Below are 20,569 nucleotides of genomic sequence, written 5' to 3'. Positions count from 1 at the left end.
TCGCTAAGCCTCGTCGGCGAGCCGCAAGCCGGCTCACCGGGGAGATAGAGCGAGGGACCACGGGGTCGCCAGCGCCGGGGGCTGCCCTGGAACTCGCTGGCCTCGAACAGGGCCTTGCAAGGAACGAGGAGCCCGGGAAGCGCCCCGAGCCGAGCCCCCGGTGCCTGGCGCGGCGGGGCGGCCGGTGCCTGGCGCGGCGCGGGGGCGGCTCCGCGTCCCTCCCCGCCGGCTCCGCGTCCCGCCCCGTTCCGCCCCGGATTGGCGCGGCCGCCCGGCTCCTCCCGCCGCCGCCGGGCGCAGGGGGGATCCGGCCGAGCCGAGCCGAGCCGAGCCTGGCGGCTCCGCCACGGCCCGTCCTCCGGCCCCGCTCCCGGTAGGCTCCCGCGGGCGCGGCAGGGGTGGGTGGGCGCTGGGTTCGGCGCGGTGCGGGCAGGTGGGCGGCGAGCGGCGAGCCGGGCCCGCCGGCAGCGCCCGCGCTCCGCCGGCCATGGCGGCTGCGGGGCCGCCGAGGGGCCGCTGCCGCCCGCAGGACGGGGCCGTGCTGAGGGCACCGCGCTCTATCCCCGCTCCGCTCGGTTTTATTTTATCCTCTCGCTTTATTCTGTCCGCGATGCTCCCCCAGCGCCCGCGCCCCGCTCCCGGCCTCCGCGGGCGTTTTGTGGTGCTCCTTCCCGGGCGCCGCTGGCAGCGCTGCCGCGGCTCTCCCGGCCCGGCGGGTCGGGCAGCGGGAGCCCAGGAGCGGGGCCGTGTCCCCCGCACCGCCCGGTCACCGTGCGGGGCGCGGAGCATCCCCGCTCCCCGGGATTGCGTAACGCGCCCGTCCCACGCGTGGCCGGGGACACCGAGCCCCCCCTGCTTTCTGCGGGCCAGTCTTTTCGCCGACCCTCTTTTAAAAGCAACCCCCTCCCAAACCGCGTGTTTTCCCCCCCAAAATTTGATCTCCTCAGTTGCGGTCACTTCCTGGTCGTGTTTTTTCTGCAGTTTCCCCCGTGGTTCATCCATCGATCAGCCGCCCTTCAGAAGGGAGGGGTTGTGAACTCGCTGAACATAAACAGTGGTCCGAAAAAAGCTTTAATGGTTACTAGATATTGTGATAATTCTTGAATAACGCCTTCACGTGGGGATGGCGTAAGAACCTAAGGAAAGGTTAAAAGTACAATTACAGTGGAAGTGATTTCTTCTCGGAATTACTTCCTCCAAGGCCTTACTCGAAACAATAAGCGTAGCTTTTAATTTCTTCAGTAAACCGAGGTGATTGACTTGTGCCATGCGGCTCCCAGTTGGAAAAATCTGCTTGGATCAGCCGGACAAGTGGGTCTAAGGCTCGTCCTGCGAGGTGCTTCGTACAACGCCCAGCAGCCGCGTGTGTCTCTGCTGTGTTTTTAAATAACCGGCTTGGATGGGGTTGTAAAGCTTAGCCCCAGCAGCCCGGGGCGTGTTGCGGGCTGTAAAACCTTCCTGCGAGGCCGTGTAAGTACTCCAGGGGCTGCCCTGCCCTGCTGGGCGCTGTCCTGGCCGTGCCACAGCGCTCGGCATCCAGTTTTGGTGGCTGGAGATATCCAGGGGAGCTGTGGAGCAGGCGCAGGCTCCAGCCTGAGAGTCTTAATGAGTGTTTGCGTAGTGCTTCGTGTTTTCTCGGATGAAAGGTTTTACATAATTGGCCATTATAATTGTCTGTCACCCCTAGAGAAGAGCCAAAAAGGCCCCTAAAAAACAAGCGTGGAGGTAGGTAGTTGTCTTAAAAGTCCAAAGTCTAAATGTGCCTGTAGGTTGTGGATGCTGTTACTGCTCAGTGTGGAGGCAGCAAAATGACTGAGTAAAAAAAAAATAAATTAAATAATTAATCTATTTCTGTCCTCCTTTTGAGTCATTTGATCAGCATCATCGGGACAAATTACATCCTGCTAGCATTTGAGATGCTCTTTGGTGCCCAGAAGAATTCCTAATGTGACTCTGGTTCTACTGGTGTTAATGTTGGTTGTATTTTTTGGTTTTTTTCTCCTTGAAATCTTAACTGGAAGCCTTTTACAGTGTTTTGATTCCTTTTTAATAAATGGCTAATCCCTTGCTGCAGGGGATGGGAGTGTTTTGAACGCAGCATTTTTGGGTCCTGAGGGGAGGGGGAAGGGAGTGCCTTGTGTTGCTTTCCAGCAGCCACCCGCCTTCCCCAGCCTGAGTGAAAGGCCCTTATTGACTGATTTTGAAGGTAACCTGCCCAATTCACCTCTTACATGCTAAAAACCCATAAATTTGCTGTAGCACAGAGCCTTTGAGGAGAAGAAATGGAATGTCAAGGAGCCTGGGCTTCATCAGGAGCAGCCCGGTAACAAAGGCACTGTCTGTTAATTGCATCGTACTTATCAAAATCTCCCCTCCTAATGATTTAATAGGTGTGAAAAGTTGTGGGATTTGATTTAATACCACTGTCTTAAAATCATCCTGTATACTCAGTATGACTAAGTTGTTGCTTTCATATTTAATTGGAGAGCGAGCAGAGGCTGAGGAGAAAGCTGGGGATGTTTCACTTGCACTAAATGATTTTTAAAATCTTTTCTCCATTTGGAGAAGGATGGTAAAGAATTGTGAGTAGCTTGTTAAGTGCTAAGCTGCAGCTGAGTGACTTATACGTTATAAAACATCTTTCTGTGTCTCTTAAATTTGGAAGCTCATCTTGATGCTTGTGCTGCAGGTGTTTATCCCAGTGTTCCCAGACTGGTCTGCAGCTCCCATGTAAGGAAGGACTGTGCTTTTGGGGTGTGGAGGTGCCAGGTTAGGTTTGGCAGATGTCAAGGTGAGCACTGTGTGGTGGATGCACGACAATAACGCTCCCTGAGGTTCCAGGTGTCAACACCTTCATCACAATGTGTTATTTTCACTTCTTGGTGCCCTACAGCATAACCAAACCAGCGTTTTAGTATAATCCTCGCACAGAGATTGTTGTATTCCCAGCAGATTTGGCATATTTCAATCTTCCTGTTGCAGGTTTCAGAGAAGAGAACAGCTTTTCTTGGACTTGATTGTTGAGCCTATAAGGAAAACACAGGACTGATCCTAAACCTATCATGAAAGATAATATAGCCTGGGAAACATCTCTTGCCCATGTCTGCTGGGATTTTTTGTCTCTTGTGGATTATTTTGTCATTGGATTTATCCCTGGATATTCCTATCCATAGATTTGAGCTTTTGAGGGAAATACTGGTTTAGTGAAAGTTATGGTTGGAGATCCTCTTCCCAGCTCTATAAGCTCTGCAGGAAGGAGGGCACAGGAATGCTGCTTTGGTATGTGTGGCTGCTCCATTTTTATTTGTACCACATTTTACTGGCTTTGTTTTCTAGGCTATTTTGATTCTCTTAACTTATTAAACTCAGAATCTATTAAAGTCAGGGTGACAGTCTTTCTTTAATGTAGGAATGTTGTCCTTTTTTCCCAAATGTCATTTTTTCCCCCCTAAAATATGAAATAGAATAATTGTCCATAGTGCAGATTCTGCCTGTAATTGTGGGATTGGTATTTGGAATTCACACTGTAATTGTGGATTTAGTGTTTATTCCCCAAATAACTTTTTTTTTGTCTTTGTTGTGGAAGGGGAATATCTGCTGTATCACTTGCTAATCCTGCTGTTGCAGTTTTATGCCTAGAGCATAACTGGAGCTGTATTTACTGCTGTAGGCATGGTGGTTGGTTTATTTAACTATTTTGGGTATCAAACACAGAGAAATCACAACACAACTGCTTGGTGTAGGTACAGGATGAGCATCAGCAGTACCATGACGTGGCTGTCCAAATTTGGGTGTCTGCAGCGTCATTGCAATGGGTGTCAGGGAGAGATGGATTAAATATAGTTCAGGTGTGTCCCAACATGTTGCAGCTCTCCTCCTGTTGCAGTACAGGGCTAATAGGAATGTTTACATAGATCACCTTCCTACACACCCCAGGTTCAACCACCTCTTTGGTAGTAAGTTGCTGCTGGACAGCCACATGACTACTTAAAGCTGTTTGGAGAGTAGAAGTACACTGTAGAGGAGCACCTAAATGGCTGTTAATAAAGTGTCAGCTTTAAAAAGAAAAATTTAGAAATGGCTGACTGGTGTCTCGGGGTGTAGAAAATAGTGCTTGCTTTTTTTTTTTTTTTTTTTTTTTCTGTGTGATTAAAAAATAATCCTGCTTTAGAAGCTGTTCTGTCTGCAGTTCACAGCAAAGTGATGGCATTTGGGTAGCAGGGAGGCAGAATTCCTGCCAGTTAAAATCTTGCTGTCCTAATGTGCCATTCCGTGCAGTGCTTGGAAGCTGATATATAGTGTTCTTCTGCCTTGCAGCAAAACAACTAGTGATTAAAAATTCAGCAGATGCTGTGGTTCACTTAACTACTTGTTCTTGCATCATTCAGGTCATATCACACAATTAATGTTGCTAATGTTCAGTCTAGATTTTTTTTTGCTCTAAGAATGAAAATTTTCTGAACTACCATGGGATTTACAGAACTGTTTTGGCAGGAACTGGGCTATGCAAAGTAAGTTATTCAGGACTGTTTTTGCCCTTCCCCTAACTTGGAGAATCTTCTTTTGATTTCAGAAATATTATTTCTTTGTGCCAGACAGGGCTGTAATTTCTGCAGCTTTTCTGACTTTAAAAATCAAAGTGTTTTCTTTTGATTGCTTTGAGATAAATGAGACTCCCTAGATGAGAAGGAAGAGGGGGAGAGCACGATAGGTGTAAGTGCTTGCTTTCTTATTTAAACTCAGTGTTTCATTTGGCCACAGAGGTATTTTTGTAAGAGAGTTCTCATTTTGTTGCGGGCAGGGTTTCTGCTGCTTTCAGTACATCCACTTTTAACTTGTACAATTTTGGTTAATAGTATTCAATCCAGGGTGTCACTTACTTGACTTTGAAATTAGCGTTAAACTTTACCTTCCCCTCCCTATGTTCCTTTAATTATATAAGTTTTGGGTTCTTTTTGTAACAGGCACACATTCTAGAAATCTTTTCTGGGCTGCCTGAAAGTGATATTCATGTAGGAAGAGACTTGTAGTTTGTTTTTATTTCTTTTATCAGTTTTTTACTTGGAAGCTGGTGTTTAGGAAGAAGCTTAACCACTCTCTTTGTGGTCAGTGCAGCAACTTGGTTTTGGTTGTCCTCCCTGCACCTTCTCCAGACTCTCCTGCTGCAGTGGGAGATTTTCCTGGGTGGTGCCCCCTAAACTGGGTGGATGTGTTGATATGAGCCTTCATGGCTTGTGCTGTTCTAAGGAAGATAAAATGCAGCCTGACAACACAGAAAAATTGCTGGGTCTTTCAGCGTATTTGAGAGGAACTTGCTGTGGTGGAGCAGCTCTGGGCTCCAAAGCTGGGGAGATTAAATTGAGGATATGGAACACAGGTGGAGTATTTTGGTCAAGGGCACACACGAGGTTGAGCCCTTGCTGGAGAGCTGCAGGACTGAGGGGAAGGTTGTGTCTTTTTAAGCGCAAAGCAAGGGGCAAATCCATAATAGGAATGGAAAAGTTGAATTTGTATCACACAGTATGTGATGGATGCTCCTGTGAGCCAGGTTTTGGAGAAGTAATGGGCAAAGCCAGGAGCCTTTGTTGACACATGTTGTTTGGACTTGCAGTTTGGGTGACTTTTTGTGATCTGTCAATTAGCACATCAAGAAGATGTATTTTTAGTCAAGGCAGACATTTTTCTTTGGAAAAACCTGTTTGGACTATTAACTCTAAATGTTCTTTGAGAGAACTTGTCTCATCCACGTTGTCAGCAATCAGTTTGAAAAATGAGGTCTTAAATATGTAAACCCTCCCCCAGCCTCTTGAGTGTCCTGTTCAGAATGACAGAAAAGAAGGATTCAGGCTGGCTTTTGCATATTCCTACTTCCATGAATGCACGTATCCAATGTGCTGTACTTGCAGAATTGATATTCAGGATAATATGTTTAATCTTCAATTGCAAAAAAATAGCTTCACACATAGCTAATTCCATCTGCTGGAGAAATAAGAGCGAGGCTAACTTCATCACTTATTTGGGACCTGCTTTTTGCTCTGCTAATTACTATGTATGAACTTTGGAAATTTGCATAATTTTTTGGCAAACCTAAGCGGCAGCCATTTAATTTAGAATTTTTATTAACTTTAAACATCCCTAGCAACTCCTAAGCTACTTCTGGTTCATTTTGTGGTTTTGGTGTTTTACAGGTTTTGATTTTGAAAGCTTCAGTAGCTTCTTTTTTCTTTTCCTTGCAATGACTTTGTATAAGCAACAGCAGCTTGCTGCCATTTCCAGTAACTTTCAACCTGCAACGTGACACAGAATTCCTTCTGTCATTCAGATTAAAAAAAAGTGTTGAAGTTAAGTTCTTGTTAAAAAAAAAAAAGTAAAATTAGAAGGTAGGTTTTGGTTGCTCTTCTGCAGTGTGAGAAGAGCACTTGCAATATTTTAAGAGTAGATGCATTTCCAAAAGTAACCTTGGGGAAACTGGGGCATGTCAAGTCTGGTCCTAATTCTGGTAGAAGCTGGTCTTATGATGTGAATTTTTAAGCTCCAAAGAATTTGGATATAAATTCATCATTGCAGATAGCTAGTAAATGTTCTGTCTTACTCAAAGGCTGCATTTTAACACTTTTTCAGCTTCCCAAGCTTCAGCATGCCTTTTCCACTTGGTTTGCTTTTGTTTTTGTGACTTCCACCTTTCACTGATTTTGCTGGTTGGCAGTCAGTGGAGGCAGATAATCTGTAAAATATTGAAGCAGTTGGAATTTTATAGCAAAAAATACTGTCTGCTTTATTGGAATGCTGTCATTTGGAGTCAGCTGTTACGTGCTGATTTTCTTTTGGAGTCAATAGACTGGATTAATTTTAAAATTTGAATTATTCATGCCCACTTTCTGTCTCAGTACCATCTGAAACTTCCTATGTTGCTCTGTGCAGTTACACTCCTGAGTCTTTGTCCCTCTTTTCTCATCCCTCTTGCTCCGTTGACCACTTAAAAATGCAATTTCTTCCTCAGGATGAACAGGGTTATATTGCCAGACTCTTTAATTCCTCTCTAATTGGCAGAAAGCCAAGCATAAAATCTTCTTCATAAGTCACCCTAGAGGTTTCTTTGTATGTGCTATTATTTTCTTTGCGTGCTAACATTACTGAAAATACTTTTTCTTTTTTTTTCCCCTCCCCCCAAGTCTAGACCAGGCATAATTATGTTCGTGTGTATGTGTAGGTTTGGGTGTTGCCATGCTGCAGTCCAGCAAACAATTTGAAGTCCTTGGGGCAGTTTAAAACCAAAATTTCTTGTAGCATCAAAGGCAGCACTATCCCCTCTGCATCTAGGAGGTGAAGTAATTTTCTGGTGTATCTGAACTTCAAAGACAAGCTCATGGCTTGTGCCTGTGGTCTGGCTTTCTGAGATGTGTCATACTGGAGGCTATATTTTAAAAAAAGAGTTTGGACCTTAAGTTCAAGCAGGACTTGTGCATCAGTGATAGTGGCTTTGTGTTGGATTGTGGATTATGTTCATGTGCTTCCAGAGCACCTCAGTTCTCTCTTCACTTATGAAACTCTTCTTTGAGGTCTTTGTTCTGAGCTTCACCTTTATTGTAAAAATCCTTTCCATCATGAAGCCTTTGCTCTTGTGTTGGGCCTCTTAATGTTTTTATGTCTTCAGAGTTTCTGTGCTTCCTCCCACTCCTGAGGTTGAGACAGGCTCCCTGTAAATGTACATCCAAAACTGCCCCTTTTTCTCCTGCTGAAAGGCAGCTCTTGCTTTGCCATGATGTCTACTGTGATTTTCCCTGTTCATTTCCCTTCCTGACCTCCTACATGTGTCCTGGAGGATCCTCTGCTGAGCAATGAGGACATGCAAGGCATGGTACCTTAAGACAAGTGTCAGACACTTGGTAAGGGAATTCTAAAAGAAAAAATCCTTAAATCTTGTTGCCTGAAAATGGGTTTATACACTTCAGTTTAACAATCATGGCACCAGAACTTGCCAGCAGGTGTGGGACAGACTGTTAGTTCCTTGCATTTTTTCACTTAATTTCCTCACTAAAGAAGGATGACACTCTACCATTGGTGTTTTTTTTTGTTTGTTTGTTTTGTTTTTTAATGAGGTAACTTTATCTTAATAAACAGATGAATGAAGTGATGCAAAGAGTGCTTGTTTTTGCGGCTGAAATCTCTGGGAATCTGCTGCTGCTTCTGAAATTGGGGCTGTGGGAGGATTACAGATAGCAATGAATCCATCTTCCATGGTGTTAAGGAAAAAAAAAAAAGTTCCTGTATTTCTCTTAAAGTGCTTATGGATTTTTTTAGATGCAGTAGGACTGCAGATGTAATCATACTAAAATATAAAACAACTCGCTTCGAATTGGTCTCTCAGCAGAAGGAGTTGGAGACGTGACTTTGGTAGAAGTTACTGAGAATTGTGTTTTTAATGCAGCTTTGCAGCCTGTGTGGATGGGAGCCCAGAGCAGTCTGAGTCATGCTTCCTCCATGGAGAGGACATGGGATGCCACCAGCAATGGACTAAACCAGTTTTCCTAATGATTGCTTTGTTCAGCTTTAGCTACTTATGGGGTTGTTAAGATGGTGTCAGCTGATGTGTCAGCTGGAGGCCATGGGGTAAATTGTAGGATAAAGAGCAGTAGTTTACATACCTTTGTAGCAAATGTCTCTGCAGCATTCTGTACACTCTTCTTGCCTTAAAAGGTTTTTTTTTTAATCCCTTTTTGTTCTTTTGGAACAGTAGATGAATGGAGTGAGGAAAGGGTTGTGTATAGATTTTGTGAGCTTCATCCCTGACCCGACTGAATCCAACAAAGTGAAGGCACCAGTGCATCCTGCAGGGATGGCCCATTTTCTTAGGGAAAATGTTTTTAAGAAATTGGGAAAAACTTAGGAAAATGTCGAGGAACAAGTAAAAACTGAGTGAAATTCACTCAGTTGAGTGAATTCAGGGAGTGAAAATTGTTGCATCTCTAGTGGACCTATACAGAGCAAGTTTGTTGATGTTGCTTTAATGGTGGTTGTAAGGTTATTTTAATTTAATGTTTATATATTTATTTTATTTTAAGGCTTTGGGGAATGCCTCCTATCACCTGTGTTCCTTGGGTCACAAATAGACTTTACTGGGATATATGTAAGGCAGAGGCTGCTGAGAGAAGCTTTGTTTTTAATTAGACCAGTGGGTATCACTGGGGTGGAGGGGAAGAGATTGAGTGAGCTTTTGAGCCTGAATAAATGTCAGATTGTATTTTATCAGAATTGCAGTTAGGAATCAGGGATTCACTGAGTTTCCATTTGGCTGTGGGCTGTCTGGGGCCTTTGTGCATCTTCCATCTCTTAGCTGCAGTTATGGGAAAGCTGCATCTACCACTTTACAGATGTAAGCACAGCTCTTCAGGGGAAGGAAGGGTAAACGACCCAGGTAAAATGAGCCAGGCTGGAGTCAGTAAAACTACCCAGAGTGCCAGCAAGTGATACCTGTGTCCTGAGTTTAATATATTCCCTTTCCAATGAGCATGCCCAGGAGGATTAGTGAGAGATGCTTTAACCTAGAGCTACTAGGAACAGCAGTGCTTTTTTTTTTTTTTTTCTCCCCTCTCAAAAGTGGTTTGCTTTTACTAAAATAACTAAATGCAGACATGTTAAGCTTAATATATACATATGTGTGGGTACCTGAGAAAGCATCCCATTAGGTAACCCTGTAACTTTCTCCTGGGGAGATGCTGAGAATATCACCTTTGCTGCCAGTCAGGACCAAGCCAGGCTTGTTAGCAGCTTGTAAGTGACAGCCCTACTTTGCTTTGTGGGTATTTTAAGTGATGAGGGTAGCAGAGCTCCAGGGAGAGGTGATAACGTCTGTGCTGGTTTTCTTCTTGATAGGGGGGTGGCAGAGGAGGAGGAGATAGGACTAATTGCATACCTTCCAATTCCAGTTACTTCATTACAGAATAATCATTGGAGCAGCCCTGCAATCTGCTCTGATAGCAGATAAGTGGCATGGCTCGAAGCACTTCAATCTAAACAAAACTTAAGTGCTTTTTCCTTTTTCCCTGGAGTGAAACTGTAATTTCGTTATGTGAATGTTAGCCAGGACAAAGTTGTTTTTGCAGCTGTCGTGATGATTCTCTGGGCTTTGTGTTAGAGGTATGTCCCCAGTGTATGTAGCAAAAATATCCTAAAATACCGCATTCCCTTACCTGGAAGCTTCAGTTGAAGGCTCTCCAAATGTTTGCCAGGTGAAGATCTGTTTAGCTTTGACGTTAGATGTCTCAGAGGGTTTAGATATAAACCAGTGAAGGTTTGGATTATATTCCTTTCCATAGCAATACATGTTAATTAGCTTCTCTGTCTGCATTAGACCCTGAAATAGTTGAGTGAAAGAGCCTGAGTGCATCTCAGCTGCTTCAGAATATGAGTCCCTGTGGTGAGGGTGGTCGCATTGAAGCATTGCCTCATTTTGGTTCTCTGGTGTAGAAATGGTGTCAAATGTAACTCGTGATGCAAAAGAGAATTATCAGGCAGAGCTTGGGAGAGAGATTTTGCCTTTCTTTGAAATGGGGTAAAAGTAAATTTGTACTCCGGGCTGAACCCTGGGAAATCAAAAGATCCCAGAATGTTTAGGTTGGGAGGGACCTTCAAGCCCATCTCGCTCCAGCCCCGTCCCATGGGCAGGGGCACCTTCCACTATCCCAGGTTGCTCCAAGCCCCATCCAGTCTGGCTTTGGACACTTCCAGGAATGGGGCAGCCATGGCTTCTCTGGAAAACCTGGGTTAGTAGCTCATAAAATACCTGGAACTGCTGTTGATGATGATGATTTTAAGGTACCGATTTAAGGCCACAAGAGCACCCCAGACAAGTGCCTGGACTTTGCACAATGGAATACCGTCCAAACCTTAAACTCTCTTCAGGCTCATTTTTTCTGAACTGCCACAGAACCATTAAATCTGATCTGTTCCTAAAAAGACAGCTGACTGTGCAATCTGAGCCACATAAAATTCTTTGTCTCTGCTTTGCACTTGAATGGAAAAGTAGTTTGTTTTCCCATTAAATTGACCTCAACTGTCGCTGCCCCAAAGGGGGTCTGTTCTTGCAGGCTCTACTTGGCCGGGAGGCAGAGTGTGCTTGGCTCTCCCTGTGTTTTGCTGCAAGCCTGCTAACTCACTCCAGGACAACGGGAGGATGGTAATGCACTAAGGCAGGTATTTGTTAGCAGGTTAAATGTTTTGGGAAAGAAAATGTAAAATACTTACCCAGTTAAAAGTTAGTAGTTTTGTAAGTTCAGGCTTGGTTGTGTTGGTTGTAACTTGGCTGATTGAGTTGATTGTTTAGATGCAACTGCAGCATTAAGCTCTGGGAATAAAGTGAGGTGGTGTGAATTTCAAAGGAACAAAGAGTACAAGGCCTCCTTAATTTAGTCTTACATTTTTAGGGTGGCTGTCAGAGGGAAAGGCCCAAACACACTTTGCAAACCAAGCTGTGCATTGTATACTGTAGTGGATCCATACCTTGATAAGAACAGTGTGACTTATTTAGTGAGATGAACTACATCAGCTTTTTTGTTAAAAGAGGTATTTATTTATTCATATTGGGGAAAAATACATTTTTCTTGAGAGTCTGTAGGTGATCAGACTCCTAAATGCCTTTCTAGCCACTGATGTTGCAGGGACAGGAGGCTGGCAGGCTGGATTGGGTATTGCTTAAATAAAAATGAGGTTTAAACCTGGCAGGGCTGCCTGACCCCCACCTGCTGGGGACATTGACTCACAGTGCTCTTTGCTCATGGTTTCTTTGGGAGAATGTTTTAGGATGTGAGTCTCATGTGGGAGCACAGGTGCCACAGTACCTTTTAAAGAGGTTGGGTGCCTTGACTTTGTAAGGAAAAGAAGCCAAAAAATGGGCTGTGATATCTTTCATGCTGCTCCAAGGGTAATCCAGGTGGAAAGGGACTCACCTATGGAGAGGAGGTTCAGCTGGGTAGTCAGGAAGCATCAGCAAAGCACAGCTCCTTCCTACGAGTGGGCAAAGTTCCTCCACCTGTAAACACCATCACACACACCCAGCCTTGGCTCTTCTCTGGCTTCTGTTTGCCTTTTAATGGTTGTAGGGTGCCTTCGTGCTTCCTTCCTGTCTTCCTGGTGTTTGGCTCAGGGGTTTGATGGCCCCTCAGATGTTGGAATGAGCACATGGGAGCAGGTGGGTACTTGGTGAATGTCTGTGGGATCACACTGGTGTTTTTATGACCTGGGATGGCTGCACTGGGACTGCTCATGTGATTCCATATCCAGTACTTAGTTACCATCCATCTTCACTGCAGAAAATGAAGGCAAATTGTTACTGGAGACTTTTCTAGGGAAAAAAAATTTAATGAGTACCTGAAGAGCCACAATGCTATGGATTGTGTGTGGTGTCATGGAGCTGTGAGCAGGTTTTCCTTATTGCAGAAGCTGGATTGATTCCTCGGGGCTGGATAACATCTGATTTTTATATGAGGGAGGGGAAAAAGCTATCTGACTTTAATCTGAATTTACTAGGTAGTTAATAAGAAAGACCTCTGCCCTGAGTGTCTTGCTCAGCCTATGTTGTGTTGCAGGAGCTCCATGGAGATGAAGCCTGCTGGCTTTATTTTGCTCTGAAATCCATTTAGCTTAAACTTGCTTCCAGAATCTCATCCTCCCTGGTACTTCAGACTTGTGACTGGGTAACCTGCTGAGTGTTAAGGATTGTGGCAAAGCCTGGGTGCTTTGGTGGCTGAGAGGTGACACTGGCACATGGAACTCATCCTTCAGGTGACAGGCAGAGGCACATTTCTGAAAGCTGTGTGTTCCTGCCTGTCTCATCCCTTTATAATCTGCAATTTATATTTAAAAGGAAAGGGATTTAAATTGTTTTCTGTGCAGCTGTGGTCCGTGGGAGCAGTTGGTTGTTGTGGTGTTTGGCCCTGAAGCCGCCTTGGTGGCCGATTGCGTAAGCCAGCAGGGAGAGAGCGAAGGTATTCGCAGCAGTCACTTAGAAACTGGGGTAATTCAAATCTCCATCAAGCTCAGGCTCAAACAGGTTGTGGAATTTATTTATACAACACCAGTGGGGTGTGTGACACTGCAGAGCCAAACAAACAGCGGTTCCCAGCCCCAAGGGTTGTGTTAGGTATTAGATAACGAGGGATGGGGTAATTACAGCCAGGGACATGGGTGGAGGGGTTAGAAGTGGGTGAGGGCTACATCCGTGTGGAGAACATGAAATGTGCCTCATTAATGGCAGTGTTAAGAAACTGTGGGTGCAGCTGGGGTTATGGGAAGGCTGGAGGTCAGCCCTGCAGAAGGAAGTGTTGACTGAGTTATTGGAGACGCGTGGATTAATAAGGGAAAGCGGAAGGAGGCGAAATGAAACCAGCCAAGCGTACGGGGAGGGGCTGGGTTACGCAGAAGCTGATGTACAACAGCAGTGGCTTTCCAGGGGCTTGAGGAATCTGGGTGTTAGAACAGCCACTGGGAATCCACACCCACACCCCAAAACATGTGTGCTTGATGGGAAGAGAGGAACAGGTAAAGAAAAGGGTTCACTCTGGCTTCTGGGGGCTTTGTGGTCCTTTCTCTGCTATCTGTGTTCCCTGGGCTTTCATGGTGCCTGAGTGGCTTCTGCCCAGCCACCTGTAGTTTTGCTGGGATGTTTTTGGGGTGTACTCGATCAGTCAGCACTGAAGACCTTGAATTGGTGGTTTTCCACGTCAGCAATGCATGGGTTGTTGTTCCTAACATGTTCCCATGTGCCCTTTGCTCTGGGAAAATGGGATCTTTCAGGTTTTAGGAGCTGGGTAGTGGTTGTTAACACCGTTACTGTGTCACTAATTTCCTTTTTCCTTCCCTTTTGCTCTTCAGAAATGCCATTCTCCTGAGTGTGCAAGGAACCTACAGAACTGTAATGTCTAACCCTACATGGAATAACAACTCTTGGAAGGTACCCCACTTTTTTAACTACATGGCTTTGTTACAGGTTGGGTTAATGATGTACTGATCTTTGCTTCAAAGCTTGAAATTGAAGAACTGTGTCTTATGTAATGCTGTCCCTTTGAAAGGGCTGACAGTGCTGTGATCCTCCAGTCTCTGATTTCCAGAAAAACTGGGTGCAGCCTAACACTTGGCTCAGGGTGCTGAGGGGCCATCCCTGTTTCTCTGTGGATGATGTCTTCAGGCAGCTCTGGTGTTGCCTTAGGAACAGATGGTGGTTTCTATTCAGAGAGCTGAACTAAGCTTTCTTCTTTTGGTGGCCATCCTTGGAAACATATTGCCCTTCTTTTTAGTGATGCATGATGGTTTGCCTATTTCTTCAATTCATTGACCTTCTGGATTGTCTTTCTTGAGGCTTCTAGGCATATTTATGAGGAATATTGTGAGGAAGTGCAGTTACACTTTAACATTTAGATTGAAATGTCTTGGCTGTTCGTGCTGCATTAACCAGCTCTCAGGCGTTGGCTTGTTCTGCTGTCTGATCCCGCAGTGATGCCATAATACTGAATTTTGGACTGCCCTGTGCATTGCCATGGCAACAGACTGATGTCACACGCTCAAGGACATTACTTCAGTGCACGATCATGCAGAGGCACAATCAGATTTGTGGAGGAGAAAGCTGACTAATGCACATCTCAAAAGCAAACAAGGGGAATGCAGGTTACAGCTGACCGGCCAAGGTGCCTCAGTGTGAAAATTCCCTACTTAGAGGAGGGGCTGATCCTGTCTCTAAGACAGGAACAGTTGTCTTGCTGAGCTTCTCTTCACCATGGAGAAGCAGATGACTTGCAGGTCTCCTATATCTTTAAAACAGGTGGTGGAAGAGATCATCGTTTCTGGGGTGGGGAAATGCTCTCTGATTTCAGAGCTTTGAAAGGGTACTGCTTTCTTTTAATTTTAAAGAACCTCTCAGTGGTCTTGTAAGCACCCTGAGAACACTTTGACTTGCTTAATGTTGTTCAAACAGTTTAATTGGTTTTCCAAAGCTTTTATTTTATCCATAACATTGGAAGGTGAAAGGGGAACTCCGCATCTGCATTATGGTCACATTTTCCTATATCCTATTAGCAGATTCCAAGATTGTTTAATGTGATCTCCACCCATTTCATTTGGCTGCAACCTTTGCTCCCATGAAAACAAGGCTGATTGTTCTGAATTGCTGTGTGTATGTGCTTTGGCACGGCATGAAGGTACCTATAATAACACAACCATTGTCTGGAAAAAAAGGCAGTTTGCAGTAATAACTACAAATAAAAGGGTGCAGTCCAGGGGTAAGACAGATAATGGTCATTTTCCCACCCATTGCACAGGGCAGATTCTCAAACATGGTCACCCCTCAGCATGACAGGGCTGTGGGCTTTAGCCTGAGATGTGAGTACTGGGAATAAGGGACTGAAATATTTACACATTGTTCCAAGTTTCTCTTTCCTGGCCCCGGTTCCATTGCACATATCTACGGATGGGGAGACTGAATGACTTTTGCACAATGTGGTGTTTTATTTGCATGCTGTGAGCAGTTTAACAAGTGTGTGTGTGCTAAATGAAGCATTCCCACTTTCAGTGAGCAGCTGATGCACCCTTAAAATAAAATAAAAAAATTTTAAAAGTGCCTTTAGGTTGAACAGTGGGGTTTTGAGGGGTGACTTTGTGCTGTGTGCTCAAGTGGATGGTGGGTCATGCCAAGCCTGAATGTTAACTAGAAATGCTGTGAGATGCAGCAAATAACCAAGTCACACTCCTTGGTGCTAAAGTAATTTTTGCTCATCTCTGCACTTGGTGGGGTAAAAGCTGTTACAGTGCAAGATTTGAAAGGAATGTAATTGTTTGAAATGCTCAGTGTCACAGGAATTGAGGATATTTAACAGAAACTGGCATTTCTTGTGGCAGTTTGGTTGCCTCCCAGGACAGGAAACTGTGGAGTGTTAAAAAAAAAATCAGGGAAGAAGTTTAACACCCCTCTCTGTAAATCACAGTGCTTGAATTCAGATCCTGGCCTTGAGCTGAAAGGACTGGAAGCTCTGCAAGACCCAGTGATTCGAGCGGCTCTGCAGAGAACAAGAAGATAATGGTGATGGACTATCAAGAAGGCAGCCTTGCTGAAAAGAGAGGCTTTGTGATACAGTCAGGGGAAGGAAGTCTGGAGAAGTCAGAAAAGGAACAGATGTGTTTGGTGGTGGGGAAAAACTTAACTATCCCCGTAGTTTGCTCTTGCAGCGGAGCCAGCTGGAGGAACTTGATACCAAACAAAAGTAGGCACACCCAGGATTTAGCAGAGGGGTCCTGGAAAGCTGAAAATCAGTGCTTTGGTGCTTTTCTTTTGACAAATACCTTATACAATGGCATCTGGCAGATATATTTTATATGTGTGTGCAAAGGTGTGTGTAAAACAGCTTGAAGGTGTTTGATGCTTCTCTTTATAACAACAATAAAAGAAGTATTGATATATGAAGTGATACTCAAAATGAGGAGCCAAGAGAGATGCCGTTCCCTGGGAAGGAAATAATGACAGAAGATGCATTAAAAAAGAGGGTGAGGTTTTTTTCTAGGGTGTGTTTATGGATGGTGATGACTTGAAGTGTGATAAAACAGATTGCTGATCCTGTGTATCAAAGTACCAGTGGCAATGATTTTTCAAGCTGTTGAAACCTGCATCCACAAAAAAAATATATCTGTTTTGTTCTTCCTAATAGGTTAATCCACTGTAATTGGCTGTGAAATCAACCTGGGGGAATTTTCCCATCTGTAAGTGATGCACAGCCTCCTTGCTGTCTACTTGGCAACCGTACCTTCAGATAATTAAAAGCTGTTTTTTAAAATCCACATTTCTTTCAACTCTTGTTTTTCTGCATCTTGCTACTTCTCTGAGAGCTGTCAGTCACCCTTCTGGCCACGGTGTAAAATGAAGATAATGTGCTTTTAGGAAAGGAAAACTGCAGATGATCTAAAAAAAAGCATAAAAACTACAAAACTAGGTGAATATGAGGAGCTTTTTAGCATGCATGTCACTGCTGCATTTCTAAAAGTAACAAAACTTCCCAGTCCAGTATGGAAAACTTTGACTTTCAGAGCTCTGGTGCCACTTGCCCCTCTAAAATCAATAACCAAGCCTCCATGGTTTGCTTAGGGAGCAGTTCCAGTTACCCAGAAATTACAGGAGTTGTTCAGCACAGGGATCCTCTGGTTTCAGCACATACTTTCATTGCTGTGTAGTGTTTTGAGAGGCCGAAGGGTGGGATGCAGCTCCAGCAAATTTCCAGATTTCTAGCAGTGTGAGGGACTGTTTTTAATAGTGATGATAAAAACAGCTATTCCCAGTTGGAGGTTTAGTCAGTGGTATAATTATCAGAGCTATGAAATAGTGCAGGGATGGCTTGGGATGGAAAAAACTAAGGCTTGAAACTTATTTTCTTGAGGGAGCTGTTTGAAATTATTTTCTGCAAGCTCGTAGAGAATTGGTGAGAGATGTCAAATGGTGATGGCTCAAGATTGGTGATTGCTTTGGTAATTCAGTGTTTGGGCTGGCAAGCTGCAGCTGGCTTTTGGGAGAAAATCAGATGTTGAAAGCCAGGGTGGGGGAGTGGGAGCTCTGGAGTGGCACATTTGGTTTGTAAAGTGCTGAGGATTTCCACAGCAGGGTCACAATCCCCAGCTCCAAAGCTGGCTCACTTAAACCATCCCTTCTGAACCACAGTTGTGAGTGCCTCATTTTCTGCTCCACTTCTTAGTGATTTGGTAGTGGTTATTCATATTTTCTCCATTTTGTCCAAGAGGGGGGAAACTGAGAATAAAATACTGTTTGTGCTGGAGGAAGCACTGGGAATATTGGGTTAGAGAGCAATGCAGGTATTTTTTTCCTTTTCTGTCTTGATTATAAAGCTATTTCTTGGACCTGCTAGAGCAGGTCTAGAGGAAACCACAAAGATGCTCTGAGGACTGGAGCACCTCTGCTCTGGAGCTGGGCTGTGAGTGTTTATCTGGAGAAGAGGAGGGTCTGGGGAGACCTTGGAGCCCCTTCCAATGCCTAAGGGACTTGGGGAAAAAGAGGGAGTGTGACTTTTTATGTGAGTAGATAGGGTTGGGACAAAGGGGGACAGTTTTAAAGTAAAAGGGGAGAGATTTAGATTAGATATTGGGAAGAAATTCTTCCTTGTGAGAGTGAGGAGGCCCTGGTGCAGGTTGCCCAGAGAAACTTTGGCTGCCCCATCTTTGGAAGTGTCCAAGGTCAGGTTAGACAGGTCTTGGAGCAGCCTGGGATAGTGGAAGATGTCCCTGCCCATGGCAGGGCATTAGAACAAGGTGATCATGAAGGTCCTTTCCAACCCAAATTGTTCCAGGATTTTGTTAGTTTTCATAAAAAAAGTTTAAAGTCTTGTAATACAAACACAAATCTGATTTTTTTAGTGGACTTCAGAAAAATTCATACATCCAAAATGGTTATTAACGTGGAAAGAATCACACCAGAATTGTTTCTGGTGTCCTCTTATAGGTCTGTGCCACTGAATTTTGAAGAGGAAATGTAAAAAGGGAAAGGCAGAAGCAGAAAGCAGAAGTTGTCACAGTTCATAAGCGTGCAGAAGTTGTCCTTTACTGAAATTTCAATGCTATTTTGGGGCTTTTCTTTTTTCCTTAAGAACGAATACAGTGGAATTTGTGCTATGCTTAGGATTTCTGAAATTGTAATTGTGTCAGTTGCTAGGTGTATTGACTATAAAGCTCTGAAAATATCAAACTATTTTTTACTTCAATAATTCTTGAGTTATTAATGGGGAAAAAATATCTTTAAAAAAAGAGCTAAAAAAAGATTAAAGATCTGTGGAGTTGGTAGGTTTCCAGATTAGCTTAGATTTTAAACAGTCCTTTGAAACAATCATGCAATAAGATACTGTATTTAATGTTGGTCTCTATTGCAGTTTAGTTTTTTCAGAGTTTATCTGAAGCTGAGTGGGTTCAGCAGATGTTTTATGTATAACATTCTCTTGAGAATTTCTATAAACCCAGGTGATAGTTTGTCTGGGAAGGATTTGTAGTGTGTCCTCTTGGCTGCCTTCTGTCTTCATCTTGAGCCCTTTAGCTGTAACGTGTCACATGTCTGGGCTTTGGGTGTTCAAAGTCCTTTCTGGTCCCTTTAAATGGTTTCTGTGCTTTTTTACAAGCTGCAAAGCAGTTTAGGGTAGGAAATACCCTGATGCTGCTTTGGCATCGATCACCTGTGTTTTTGTGAGCCCAGCTCTGCTCACCAAAGCCCTGTTCCCTCCCTGTTCTGCTCCTGCAGCTGTCTGTGCTTGGATGAGCTCTGCAGGGGCCTGGTTCTGGCTGATGGATATTGAGGGGTCTGCTTGGATCATGATGTTGTGCCAAGTGCTGTTGTGAGTCTCGTTTGCCTTGCTGTGCTATTCTCCTGTCACTGGTGAGAATTCCAGCTTTGTGGTGCTGGCTGTGACACCCTGGTGTCCTGTTTCTTTCCCTTTCCTTGCATGACTTCATGCTGCAGGCCTGGAGCTGGAGGAGAGGTGCTCATTCCTGGCAGCCCCAATGATGTCAGAGGGTCCCTCCCAAAGAGACCTGGTGGAAATAGAGCTCTGGAGGCCTCTGGGTTTAGAGTGGCTGCTCCCTATCCAGGAAACTGGGGCTGAGAGTCATCTCTCCAGAAGGTGTGTCCTCACTGAAGAGCTGTGTCACCAGGTCCAGGAGTTGTATGGGAACGTGAGAAGGTTTTGTGGCGTTCATGGGAATGAGAAACCTCATCAAGTTCCACAAGTCCAGGTGCAAGGTGCTGCTCCTGGGTCAGGGCAGTCCCAGGTGTGAGTACAGACTGGGACAAGAAGTCATTGAGGACAGCTCTGCACAGGAGGACTTGGGAGTTCTGGTGGATGGAAGGAGGTGGGTGAGCCAGCCATGTGTTTTCACAGCCCAGAGGGATAACTGAGTCCAAGCCTGCTTCAAAACAGCAGCTCAAGTGATGTGGTTCTCCCCCCAAAGGTTGCCTGGAGAAGCTGTGGCTGCCCCATCCTTGGAAGTGTCCAAGGCAGATTGGATGGGGCTTGGGGTTGGGATAGTGGAAGGTGTCCCTGCCCTTGACTGGGCTTTGAAACTGGATGGATTTTGAGGTCCCTTCCAACCTGAACCTTTCGTGTGTTCTATGAAGTAGGATGTTTTCAGGGAGCTCAGAGACTCAGAAGTCTGAATTTCCCCCTACATCAGGGATCTGATGGGATCTGCACCACATCTCACAAGAAGTCAGAAGTGAATAAAAGGGGGAGACTGGAAAGTGGTCACTCTCCGTTCAAGGAGGAATATTCCTGTCCCTCCTGAAGACTTGACATTAATAACTAGCTGTGAGTGATTGTAGTGGGTGGCTCCCTGCTGCAGGGGACAGACACATCCATCTGCCCACCTGATGGGTTGTCCAGAGGAGGAGGTTATTGCCTGCCAGGAACTGGAACCAGAGATGTCACAGAAGGACTGCCAAGAGAGCTTAAAGGTCAAGATAAAGTTCATGAGGTTACTGATTACTGTTGTGGACAAAACAAAAACCCATCATCTAATGATGACTAGAATAGTAAAATAACAG

General features: G+C 44.8%; 1 protein-coding gene across 7 annotated transcripts in view; it reads left to right on the top strand.

Moving 5' to 3' along the window:
- The first annotated feature begins 238 nt into the window (after positions 1-238).
- The window catches only part of FBXO34 (F-box protein 34), a 43,256-nt gene continuing 22,925 nt past the window's right edge, over positions 239-20,569 (top strand). For 2 of the 7 annotated variants that reach the window (XM_058829875.1, XM_058829876.1), the window contains exons 1-2: positions 239-373; positions 13,870-13,948. The gene's annotated coding sequence lies outside the window, so the exon portion shown is untranslated. Of the gene's footprint in view, positions 374-1,288; positions 1,471-13,333; positions 13,537-13,869; positions 13,949-20,569 lie in introns of those variants that run through there. The other 5 variants (XM_058829877.1, XM_058829879.1, XM_058829878.1 and 2 more) reach the window with 4 other exon arrangements.

Source organism: Poecile atricapillus, chromosome 1 (assembly GCF_030490865.1).
Source record: "Poecile atricapillus isolate bPoeAtr1 chromosome 1, bPoeAtr1.hap1, whole genome shotgun sequence".
NCBI classification, from domain to species: domain Eukaryota; kingdom Metazoa; phylum Chordata; class Aves; order Passeriformes; family Paridae; genus Poecile; species Poecile atricapillus.
Note: the sequence above shows the minus strand (reverse complement) of the source record. Positions and strands in the feature narration are given on the sequence as shown.